General features: G+C 50.3%; 1 protein-coding gene across 2 annotated transcripts in view; it reads left to right on the top strand.

Moving 5' to 3' along the window:
• The first annotated feature begins 949 nt into the window (after nucleotides 1-949).
• The window catches only part of MFAP2 (microfibril associated protein 2), a 31386-nt gene continuing 21736 nt past the window's right edge, over nucleotides 950-10599 (top strand). Inside the window, exon 1 of one of the 2 annotated variants that reach the window (XM_048824814.2) lies at nucleotides 950-1068. The gene's annotated coding sequence lies outside the window, so the exon portion shown is untranslated. The remainder of the gene's footprint in view (nucleotides 1069-10599) is intronic. The other variant, XM_048824817.2, reaches the window with a different exon arrangement.

The raw sequence follows: 10599 nt of genomic DNA, 5'->3' as shown, positions 1-10599 counted from the left end.
GGGCAGGGTTGGATGGTGGTTTGGTTGGGTTTGTCCAGCACTTAGCACAATGGGGGCCTGGTCCGTGGTGCAGGTTCCTAGGTGCTACCACGATACAAATCATCAGTAAGAGTGTATTCGGGTAGCCGACTCTGGGGCGAGATGCACACTGCACTGCCAGCCCAGCTGTGTGGGAGCCGCACTCGTGGACTCACTGTTTCCAGGCCTGAGCTCAGGCTGGACCCAGGCCTCTCGGCCGTCTGAACACATCCTTACTGTGCTACACGCAACTAATTTGGGTCTGCGGCTTGTCCTGCGTCCACACTGCAAAGTGACGGCTTGGCCCTGAGTCTCAGTGGGGCTCGGACGCTCACCGTCCCATCTGCAGCAGGCGCCGGGGACCTGAGCCTAGAGGGGCTCTTGGACCAAGGTCTGTGTGGATGGAAGGGGAGTTTGGGCCCAAAGCCAGGGTTTATGGTGCAGTGTAGACCTCTTAATTGGCCTGAGAAGGACTTTGGATGAATTATAATGGGGCCTTTGCTAGGTGCACACTAGTCTGCTGAGGCCTGAGCTAAAACCACCAGTGTTTTTGTTGTTCCTACTGAAAAGCTGGTGAAGGGGAACGATTCCTGACCACCACTGTGACCACCTGGGCTGTGCTGGCACCAGTGAGCCAGTGTGGGAGTGCTCTGCATCCCATTCCCAATCTGTTGAGCCTCTGTTCTTAGTATTTCAATTATCTGCCTTGCAAAAGTGCCTGAGAGCGCCCAATCATGGATCAGGATCCCATTGTGCTTGGCCCTGGACAAACAAAACCTCCAGCCCCTCTCTTCTTTCCTTGATCTCTCAGCCACTAGGGTTTGAGGAGTTTAAAAAATAATCCTGCAACTCAGAGACTGGCAGTAACTTCCATTTATATTTTCCCTTTAAAGGAAGCAGGACTGAGATTGCACTGGGTGTAGCATTAGGACCCAGTGGTGCAATCATGTTGGAGGTAGGAGCTACTTGTCCCATTTTGGAGCTTTTAGACCAGACAGAAGGGATCAGGGCATCTGGAAAGGAACAAACCGGCACATAGATCCCAAACTGGTAAGAGAATGAGAAGGGGTGAGAGGACACATTGGGATAATATCCCTTTGATTTGGGGAGCGGAATGCTTCCCAGCTGGAGAGGTGACATCTTTGGGTTAGACTTGGAGGGACGATGGGAGGTATGATTTTAGTGTATAGTTAGCTCAAAGTGCGGAAATGCAGAATTTCTCGGTTGAATGGGGGGGGGAGGGAAATCCCCTCAATTGCATTTTTTCTTCTTGCCAAATGTGTTTGTGTTTCTCCAGCCTAAGGTGGAGCTCAGCTCTGGAAAGCTGTACTCTGGGCTTTAAGCAAAAAGCAATTGTTCTGAGCAGCCAAAAAGTTTGATGGGGGGAAAAAGGTTTGGGGGGACGACGACATTTTTTAAATCTAGAACTAGACAATTGTAGAATTACAGATGTTTAGCCATGAAATAAATCTAAAAATATCCTAACTTTTGAAGGAAGCTCTAACTCCCCCCCCCAGAAACTAACTGTACAAAAGATAATTTAATGTCTCCCCCCATCCCCCAAAAAGTGTGTGCGGGATGGGGGGAATTAAGCCCACTTCAGTGAGTTTTACCTTTGGTCAGTGGCCAAAAAAACCTGAAACCTCTCTCATTCTCTTTGTTCTCTCACTCTCTGGCAGCTGGATTGCTGTGTAAAAAGTTGGGGGAGGGGGCCAGCCTTTTGGAAGGTGGGGTTTAACTGAATGAAAGAGGGCGACTGTGTTGTTCTTTCTCTGAGATTGATTGTTCCCAGATGTGCATTACAAAAACATCTGGTTTCTTGGAGCGCTAGACCCCTGCACAGAGCAGAAAGGAAAGTTCCTCCGTAAACTTGGGCAGATTTTCCCACTTCCAGCTCCCACCTCCCGCTTCCAGCAACAACCACATCTTTCATAGCAAAATCTATCCTCTTTCCAACTCTGCCTGGGTGTGGGGGTACATTTAATGGGGTTCTTCAGTTCGGTGAGTTGGAGCCTGGAGTGTGTATGTGTGTCTTGGTGTCTGTTGACTGATGATGTTCCATTGATTTGCTCCAAATGAGACACTGGGATGCATGTGGCTAGTGCCCGTCTATCGGGACCCTTCGACCACTCACTCTTAGTGGGGAGCAGGGGGCATGCCCAGAGTGAATGTAGCAGCATGTCACTGGGTGAGCTTCCCAAGAAGGGGCAGGGGCTGACAGCTGAAAGGATGAATTGAGGACTCAGAGCGGGGGAAGAGGGAGCTGGTGGCTCGAATGCGGCTTTGTGGAGAGTCAGAGCTTGTCTACACTTGGACGTTTTCTGGACTAAGAGGGATTTCAGTAAATTGCCAAGTGGAGACCGGCTCCAGCAGCTTGTGGAGACAAGAGGACAAGCTGTGACATTAACTAACCAGCAGTGGCCACCGTGACCAGTCTAATGGCTCAAAGGGCCATCCTTGGTCGTGGCCCTTTGTATCAGTAAACAGACCGTGCAGCCCAGGGACCAACTCTACAGAGCAATATTGTTTGGTTTTGGTATTATGGCAGTGCCCAGAGGTACTGATCAGATTAGGGCCCCGTTGTGCCATGTGGTGGCCAGACCCCTGATAAGAAATAGTCCCAGCCCTGAAGAGCTTAGAGTAGAAACGGGCAAGACAAAGGGTGGGAGAGGAAACAGGCACAGGGAGGTCAAGTGACTTGCCCAAGGTCACACAGCAGATCAGTGGCGGAACCGGGAATGGAATCCCCTGGCCCATGCTGCCTCCCCTAGGCAGGTTAGCTCAGAATTTTGACATCATTTCAGTTCGTCGCCAATCTTGGATGGCAGTGATGAAAATAGAGCTAATGGAGTTGATTTGTGCTTGCTGCACGGGGAAGTGCATTGGAAAGCTTATGCTTAAATAAATTGGTTAGTCTCTAAGGTGCCACAAGTACTCCTTTTCTTTTTGCGAATACAGACTAACACGGCTGCTACTCTGAAACCTGAGATAAATGCTGGCTTTTGAGGTGTAAGTGAATCTCAAAGAATTGATTAGAAAAAGATGAACTGACCGGGCGTTGCCACCCGCTGTTTAGGGATACGAATGTTCAGACGAAAGACGTGATCTCTGCCCACGTCCCCAGTCTACATCGCGCGCACAGCCACCCCACCTGAGACCGATTGATCCCTTTGTCACGCAGTCCTGGCTGAGAGGCTAAGGTCTGAATGGGCCGGCATGGAGCCTGTACTTACCTCTCGCTCCTGGTAGTGCTCTACCCACTGTGTGGATAGAGGACTTGGTGTGTGGGGTTGTCATTGTCCCTGTACCCTATGCCCACCACACTCGCACATGCTAACAACCCAACGAATTAACATATTTCAACCCTGTAACTTAAAGAAAAAAATAGAATAACATGACATCCAAAGTCTGGCAAATAGCAATAGCTGAAGCCTGGATTCGATCAGTCAGGGGGGCCCTTCCAGGCTGATGTTCCTGTGTGAATGGGCCCAGTTCTCCCATCTCTTTGTGAGAACTACGAGTCTGGCTCGGTGGAATTGAAGCACTGCGCCGCTCAGGACAATGCAATCAGGCTTGAAATCCAGGGAGGCAGAAGTCAGAGGTGGGAGTTAGATGCACCCTCCTGGATCCAGCCGCATGAGCGGTTGGATTCTGGGGTAGAAGAGATACAAGTGCAGCGCTGGACAAGTGCCAGGCTTGAGCTGTGCTTAAAAACAAGGATGAGTCCACGTGCTTCTCTCGTTGTGGCAGGTCAGGCTGAAGGATGGGGCTCCACAAGACCCAGTGCCTCTAGGGATGCCAAAGGAAGGGGCCCTGGGTCCATCTGGCAGTGGTGGGGAGCTGGGCAGGGAGGTGGCCCCATTTTCCTTCTCAGCACCCCCAGTTCTGGCAGCTGAATTCCAACGTCCCGTGCACGTGGGCTGACAACGGGGGTGTTCCTCCTCCTCACCTCACTCACTAGAAAAGGCGGGATTGGCCTTTTCCCTGCCCCTGTGGGACTCTGAATCTGTTCCCCTCTCCTTTATAGCCCTGGTGGGGTGAGAACTGGCTTGGAACCAGACCCCTCAAGCTTCAGAGCTCCAGATGCAGCCCGTGGGGGAAGGGTTTTTTTGAAACAGTGCCCAGCTCCAACTGGTCCCCCCTCCTGTGGACGTTTCCACCCCCTTGACCCAAGGCAGTTGCCCTTTCCTGTGATGCCACCCACATGCCTGTTCTCTGGGCTGCCAGCTGTGGGGTCCGAGCTGGCAGGTTTGCATGTGCAGACACATGTGTTGCACCCTGGGTGCGGAAGGCTCAGCCCTGGCGCCTTGACTCTGGGCTCTTAGGAGGAGTGAGAACAGAGCCTACAGACCATGTGCAAATCACAGCACCCTCGTCTATCGTAGACGTCAACGGGAGACCAAAGCAAAGCTTCGAGATGCTGCAGTACCCCTGCTGCATAGCCAGGGCACGGGCATTTTCTCCACTGGCCCGTGCTTTTGTGACGGGTGGTAACAACCTCCGCAGGTGTCAGCACCCATGCAGCTGCACCACTGCTGGGCCGTGGGCAGTAATCTTTCCGAGTGGAGATAAGGCCTGAAGGAGCGAGGACTGGCCAACTGAGGGCTTCAAAGACTCGCACCAAAACCTTGGAGCTAGTCCACTGCTGGCTGGGGTGGTGTGCGCTCTCATCAGCGGGTGTTGCCTACTGGGCAGGCTGCTGTCTGCTGGGTAGCTGAATCTTCAGTGTGAACCCCACATTAAGAGGCAAATGAGCCTCATTCACTCTGGTCTCTATGTGATCTTGGTCAACTCTCTTCCCTGGACTGTGCCTCAGTTTCCCCGTCTGTATAATGGGGACCATTATCCTTGCCTATCTCACAGGGGCCTTTGTAAGAGTTTGTGTCTGTAAAGTGATTGGACTCCTTCAGACACAAGAGGCAGGAAAAGAATTAAGTGTTTTATTAGGGCCAGGCAAGCTCATTTGGCCTGATTTCAAAGGCACTGGAACATGGTGGGCCTGGAAGTTTTGACTTGGATTTATTGGCTTCATATGCCTCTCAGAGGCAAGACTGAGACAAGAAAGGGAGAGGGGAGAGTGTAATTGGGAGGAGTGAGAACAGAGCCTACAGACCTTTAGGATGATGGGCTTGTCCCTAGCCAACAGCACAGGCTCCCTGTCCTGGAGCTAGGCCAGTGGTTATCACCTATTTACCATTGTGGGGAGCATCCAAGATGACCTGTGCCCCTGAGGAGGTCGCGTGGGCCGCAGCTGTGTGCTGATTGGGCTTCCAGAACGAGACACAAGAGGGTTTGCAAAACTCTAAGTGGCTTTGTCAAGCCAAAAACAAATGCCGGGGCTCTCAAACTCTGACCCCCATCCCCAGTGACAATATGTTGGAGGATTTTGTAGTCCTTGCTATTCATTCACCAGTGTTGTACAAGATGCAAAATACCCCTTGACACAAGGAGCATATGATCTAGGGGAGCAGTCGAACTCTGTCTGTTTCACCCCCGAGCGGGAGAAATCTTGCAATAAGCTTTCAGTAATGTTGTGTATTTCACTGCCAGCCGCAGGGGCTGCAAGTTAGGATGGTGGGGTGTAGAGACAAAGTGGTGGAAGGCCTAGGGCTGGAATAGCAGGAGGTGCTGGAGATCTGGATTGAGGTGTATTGGCAACGCGGTGGGTGGTGGAGGGCAGGACTGGAGTGCCGGGGAAGTGGGAAGTCGCAGGACAGGATTGAGGAGCGTGGGCAAACTGGAGGGGGAAGAGGAAAGGGTGGACCAGCAGGAGGCACTGTGTGTGGGGACTGAGGGGCATTGGCAGAACTGCATATGGAAGCTTTGCAGCACCTTCCGCGTTTCCACGGTTGCCTACAATTAACCATCAGTTGTTTGTCTCTTAAATGCAATTATCGAATCTCGCTTCCCAAAGCTATCCCGGCATTGCTTGTGCTTTGATGGGAGCCTGGCGTGACTCTCCAAAGCAAACTGCTCCTAGGAAGGGACACACAGAGCCTTCCAAGGAATCCTTCCCAAATGGGCTCAAATCTCTGCAAACCACTGAAAGCCAAGCACGTGCAAATAGCGAAGAACCTAGCATGGTCTTGTCTAGCCCGGTGTCCAGTCCTCAAATGCTAAGCTATCCCATCCTGCCTTGGGGCAAAGGCCCCACTCCCAGCCACCCCTGTGCTCAGACTAGGACTCCTGGCAGCCCAAGAGGAATCTAGCTTGCTTGCTTGAAAAGTGCTTTTCTGGATCATTGACCTCATTCTTTTTCCAGCTGACTGCATCAAGGGGGCGTTTGGCCCTGGATTAATTGATTGGAAGCTGGGGAGGGGCAGGGGTGGGGGGAGAAGAGCATCAGCATGGGCAGAAATGGCCTCCTTCGATGCTCTGCACACGCAAGCAGAGTTCCACAGCATTTCTTCAAAGGGGGGGAAATACCAGGAAACTTTCCTAAAGAACGAAGCGTATTACGTCCAGGCCTGTTTTAAGGACACTTTGCCCAGAGCATCGAGCAAGTATTTCCTTTTCGGTGAAGGACCTTGGGGGTGGGTAAGGGATGGGGGGGGGGAAGCATTCCAAGGAAAACGGGCATGGTCAGCGGGGGGAGAAAGAGGAAAGAAATTCTCCCCTCTGTAGCTCAGGAGAGCAAGTCTCTATTCATGCATGGAGAAATCAAAGGACACTTGGAAAGAGCTGCTGGATGCATTAGAAGTGGGACTTTCAACCTGTCCGCTGGCCCCTTAAATAGGAGGCTTTTGACCACAGCCTGTGCTAATTGCAGAGTTTGGCTATGTGATCCTACTCTACACACACCCACCACCCCTGTACCTCTGCTATTTCTTAAAGGGGCACACGCACTAAAGCGGCGATCTATGCCAGTGTATTTTTTCAGTTCACATCAGTCTGGAAAAGAATCTTTTAAAACATATCCTTCCCCCTCCCTCCCCATGTGATTTGCTGTTCCTGCAGCTGCCAGACTGTTTTTGGCTGCTGTTCTGCAAACCCCCACGCTGCCCTTGACTCATACAGTGGCTACTCCTGGGGGTTAAATTAAGCATGTGGGTAAGTGCATGGGGGAGCCGGGCCTTTGTTTTGAGGGTGGGGACTTGATAGAGGGGAATTCCCCCCCCCCTTTTTTTTTAAATGTGCTTAGCAAAGGTTGTGCAGAGGTCCGTTAAGCACAGGTTAGCGGTGCTGGTCACAAAGGAGTTTTGGGAAATAAGCTTCCTACGCTGATAACAGGGATGACTTGTCTAGAGGAGGAAGGACACGTTCCACCTTGCATTGGCACTAACGAGATACCGGCAGCAGTCCAGGCAGTGGGTAAGCCGTCACAACGGCATCTTTGCCAGAGAAGCTGGTAAACAGATGGGCAAAATATAGGGGAAAGACAAAGGGCGAAAAAGACGCGGTTTTTGTTGGCACGTTACCACCCCCTTGTCCCCCCTCCCTTTACAAGCTGCACCAGCAAGTCAGCTGTACAACCTGCAGGGTGTATTCGAGTCGAGGAAGAGCTCTGTCTTTCGCCAGCAGAAGTTGGTCCAATAAAAGATGTGGCCTCCCCCAGCTTGTGTCTCTGATATCCTGGGACCGGCATGGCTACACAACACTTACGCTTAAGCAGCGTCTGCTCCTATCAGTACTGAGGTGAGAGTTCTCCAACGAAGCCCCAGCTGCTGCAAGAACGAGGCAGCATCCTGCCGTCTGCATGAACCCACTGCCCCAGCAGGACGCCAGGGGGCGCTACGCTGCTGGAGTTGCTTTGTCAGGTGACCCATCGACGCGAGCTCCCTGCCGCTTGTAGCAGTTGAAGATTCCACAGCACTATTTCTGTTTGTTTCTTTGTAACCTTTTCAAATGAGTATTTGCATATCAATCTAAAATCAAGAAATTGGCTAGTTATTATAGTTATCCCACCGCTCCCACCATGTCAAGGTTCCTTCCCCACTCTGAACTCTGGGGTACAGATGTGGGGACCTGCATGAAAATCCCGCAAGCTTACTTTTCCCAGCTTAGATTAAAACTTCCCCAAGGTACAAACTATTTTACCCTTTGCCCTTGGACTTCCACTGCTACCACCACCAAACTTTTATCTGGGTTTATAAATCTCCTCACTGTATTTTCCACTGAATGCATCTGATGAAGTGAGCTGTAGCTCACGAAAGCTTATGCTCAAATAAATTGGTTAGTCTCTAAGGTGCCACTCATACTCCTTTTCTTTTTGCGAATACAGACTAACATGGCTGCTACTCTGAAACTAGTTATTATCTAGCACTCTTCATCCAGAGATCTCAAGGCACTTTACAAAAGTATGAAAGAATCATCCCTTTTTAATAAATGGGAAACTGAGGCACAGGGCGGGGCAGTGACTTGCCCAAGGACCCAGGAATACAACCCCGGCCTCTTTTTCCTACTCTCCCCCCAATTCACATCATTAAATTGAGCTGAACTCCAAAAGGAAACCCACTTACGCTACAGTGTATTTAATGAATCGGTGGGAATTATGCCAGCAATCCTTTCTTTATAGAATCTCATGTCCAAAACTGATTTTTCCAACCTGGGATCCACTTACTTAGTAACTAAGGGTACGTCTACACAGCAAAACAACACAGCGGCTTCCAGTTTCAGAGCCCAGGTCTACAGACTTTGGATCAGCAGACTCGCACTACAATTCTAAAAATAGCCATGTAGACGTTCTGGCTCCAGCTGGTGCTCGGGCTCTGAAGCCTGGAAAGGGAGATCAGTTTCAGAGCCCCATCCCAAGCCGGAATGTCCACATGGCTGCCAACCCAAGTCTGTAGACAGAGGATCTAAGACTCACTGCTATGTCGTCTTTTGCTGTGCAGATGTATCCTAACGCACCTTGGCTTTCAGTTCTCCATGGGCAAAACCAGGCTACGTCTTTGGTTTCATGCCCAAATCTGAAGTTGTTTTGGTGTATTTGTTAGTTCTGCAAGGGATACAGAACATCCATAGTTGGGCCTGGCTTCTCAGATTTTACTGGAGAGCTTGTTAGTTGCGGGAAGCGTTTACTTCCTTGCTAGAGCGTTTTGTACAGATATTGTAATACTGGTAGGTAGTTTAACATGCTGCAGAACTGGGGACCCTTCAAGAAATTTTTCCAAAAAACTTTCTGGCAAAAGTGAAATATCCAACTACGTTATTTTTCTTATATCAGGGTTTGCATATTTCTCTCGCCCCCTTGGGCATTGGGAATGACCCCATAGCAAGCACTGCTTAGCCACTCAAACTCCTCTGGGAGCAATGACCATGCTTTCTGCCCCATGATGTTCCCCTTGAGTTTCAGTGGGGTTGGTTGGTTTTCTTCACTTCTTGTGCCAAGCTATGGTGTTTATACTTAGATCTGAATTTTTTTTTTTAATGGAAAACATTGAATTTTTGCTGAAAAAAAAGAAAACTTCCACCCCAAAACCTCAAAATTTTGATTTGAAATGCTGCCCCACTGCTTAATGGGAATTTTAGTTTGGTGGTCTCATGCCTCCATTTTCCTCTATGGGCCAGCTCCCTGGTCAGACTACATCTCCCACAATACACCACTGTCACCCTTCTTGTTGAGCCACCATGGTGTATCACAGCAGATGTAGTCGGAACCTGCCTGTAGAGGAGAATGGGACCACGAGCTGAACACCAGCTCCCAGAAGGCACCGCAGCAGCATTCCTGAATCAAATTTTTTCAGGTATTCAGTTTTTCAACTAAAAGTTGAGATTTGCAGTGGGACTCAGACACTTTCCACAAAAAAACTTCTTTAGTCTATGCTCCAATTTTCCATCAAATAAACAGTTTCCACCGGGCCTTGTGTTGCTGCACTCTATCGCACAGCCATGACATTCCACCCCAGAGGTGGCTGCAGTTCAGTGGGAGGAGAAGAGAATGCTGAAGCATGTGATTAGTCAAGGACTACTGATGAACATGTGAGGACCATGCTGATATAGTTACCATCTTTAAGCAATACCCTGTGTGTTGAGAGAGGAGAACAGGGGGTTCAGGTGAAGGTTGGGAAGGCAGGGCAGCGATGCAGCATAGATGTGTGTCAGTGCTGAGGTTTTGGATTGAGTCAGAGGCCATCTTTGGAGGTGACCCAAGACGCACCCAGGGGTACTGCCTTGTTCTGCCTTCCTTTGAGGCTGATGCTACCTGGAGTCACTTCTCTGCCCTCCACGTAGGGCACCATCCGTGATGCCTCCACTGATTTCCCCTTTGTATGTCTCCAGGCTTCAGATGATCCTGGTGTTAAAAACAGCGAAAAAACAAACAGCTGAGTAAAGTCAGGCTAAGCATTGACAACCCTGGTCATGTTTTCCCCATGTGATGGGATGGGGATTGATGTAGACCAAGAGAAATCACATTCTCGCCACTTGTGCAACGTTCTCCTGAACCAGAGTGGCTGAGATGAGGTCCTTGCAGATGAGTCTGTTCCACTCCAAGATCAGGTCGCCATCCCACTCCTTGCGTCCCCCAGGGATGCGGAGGAGGAAGATGGAGCAAGTTCGCCTGTGTTGGCTTGGATTGAAAGCCATTTCTCTATTGAGACATTGGAAGACTTTCAGTTTCACATGAACGTGGGGGGAGGG

This window comes from Caretta caretta, chromosome 18, assembly GCF_965140235.1.
Source record: "Caretta caretta isolate rCarCar2 chromosome 18, rCarCar1.hap1, whole genome shotgun sequence".
In the NCBI taxonomy this organism is placed as follows: Eukaryota; Metazoa; Chordata; order Testudines; family Cheloniidae; genus Caretta; species Caretta caretta.
This window is presented reverse-complemented; position numbering and strand designations above follow the sequence as displayed.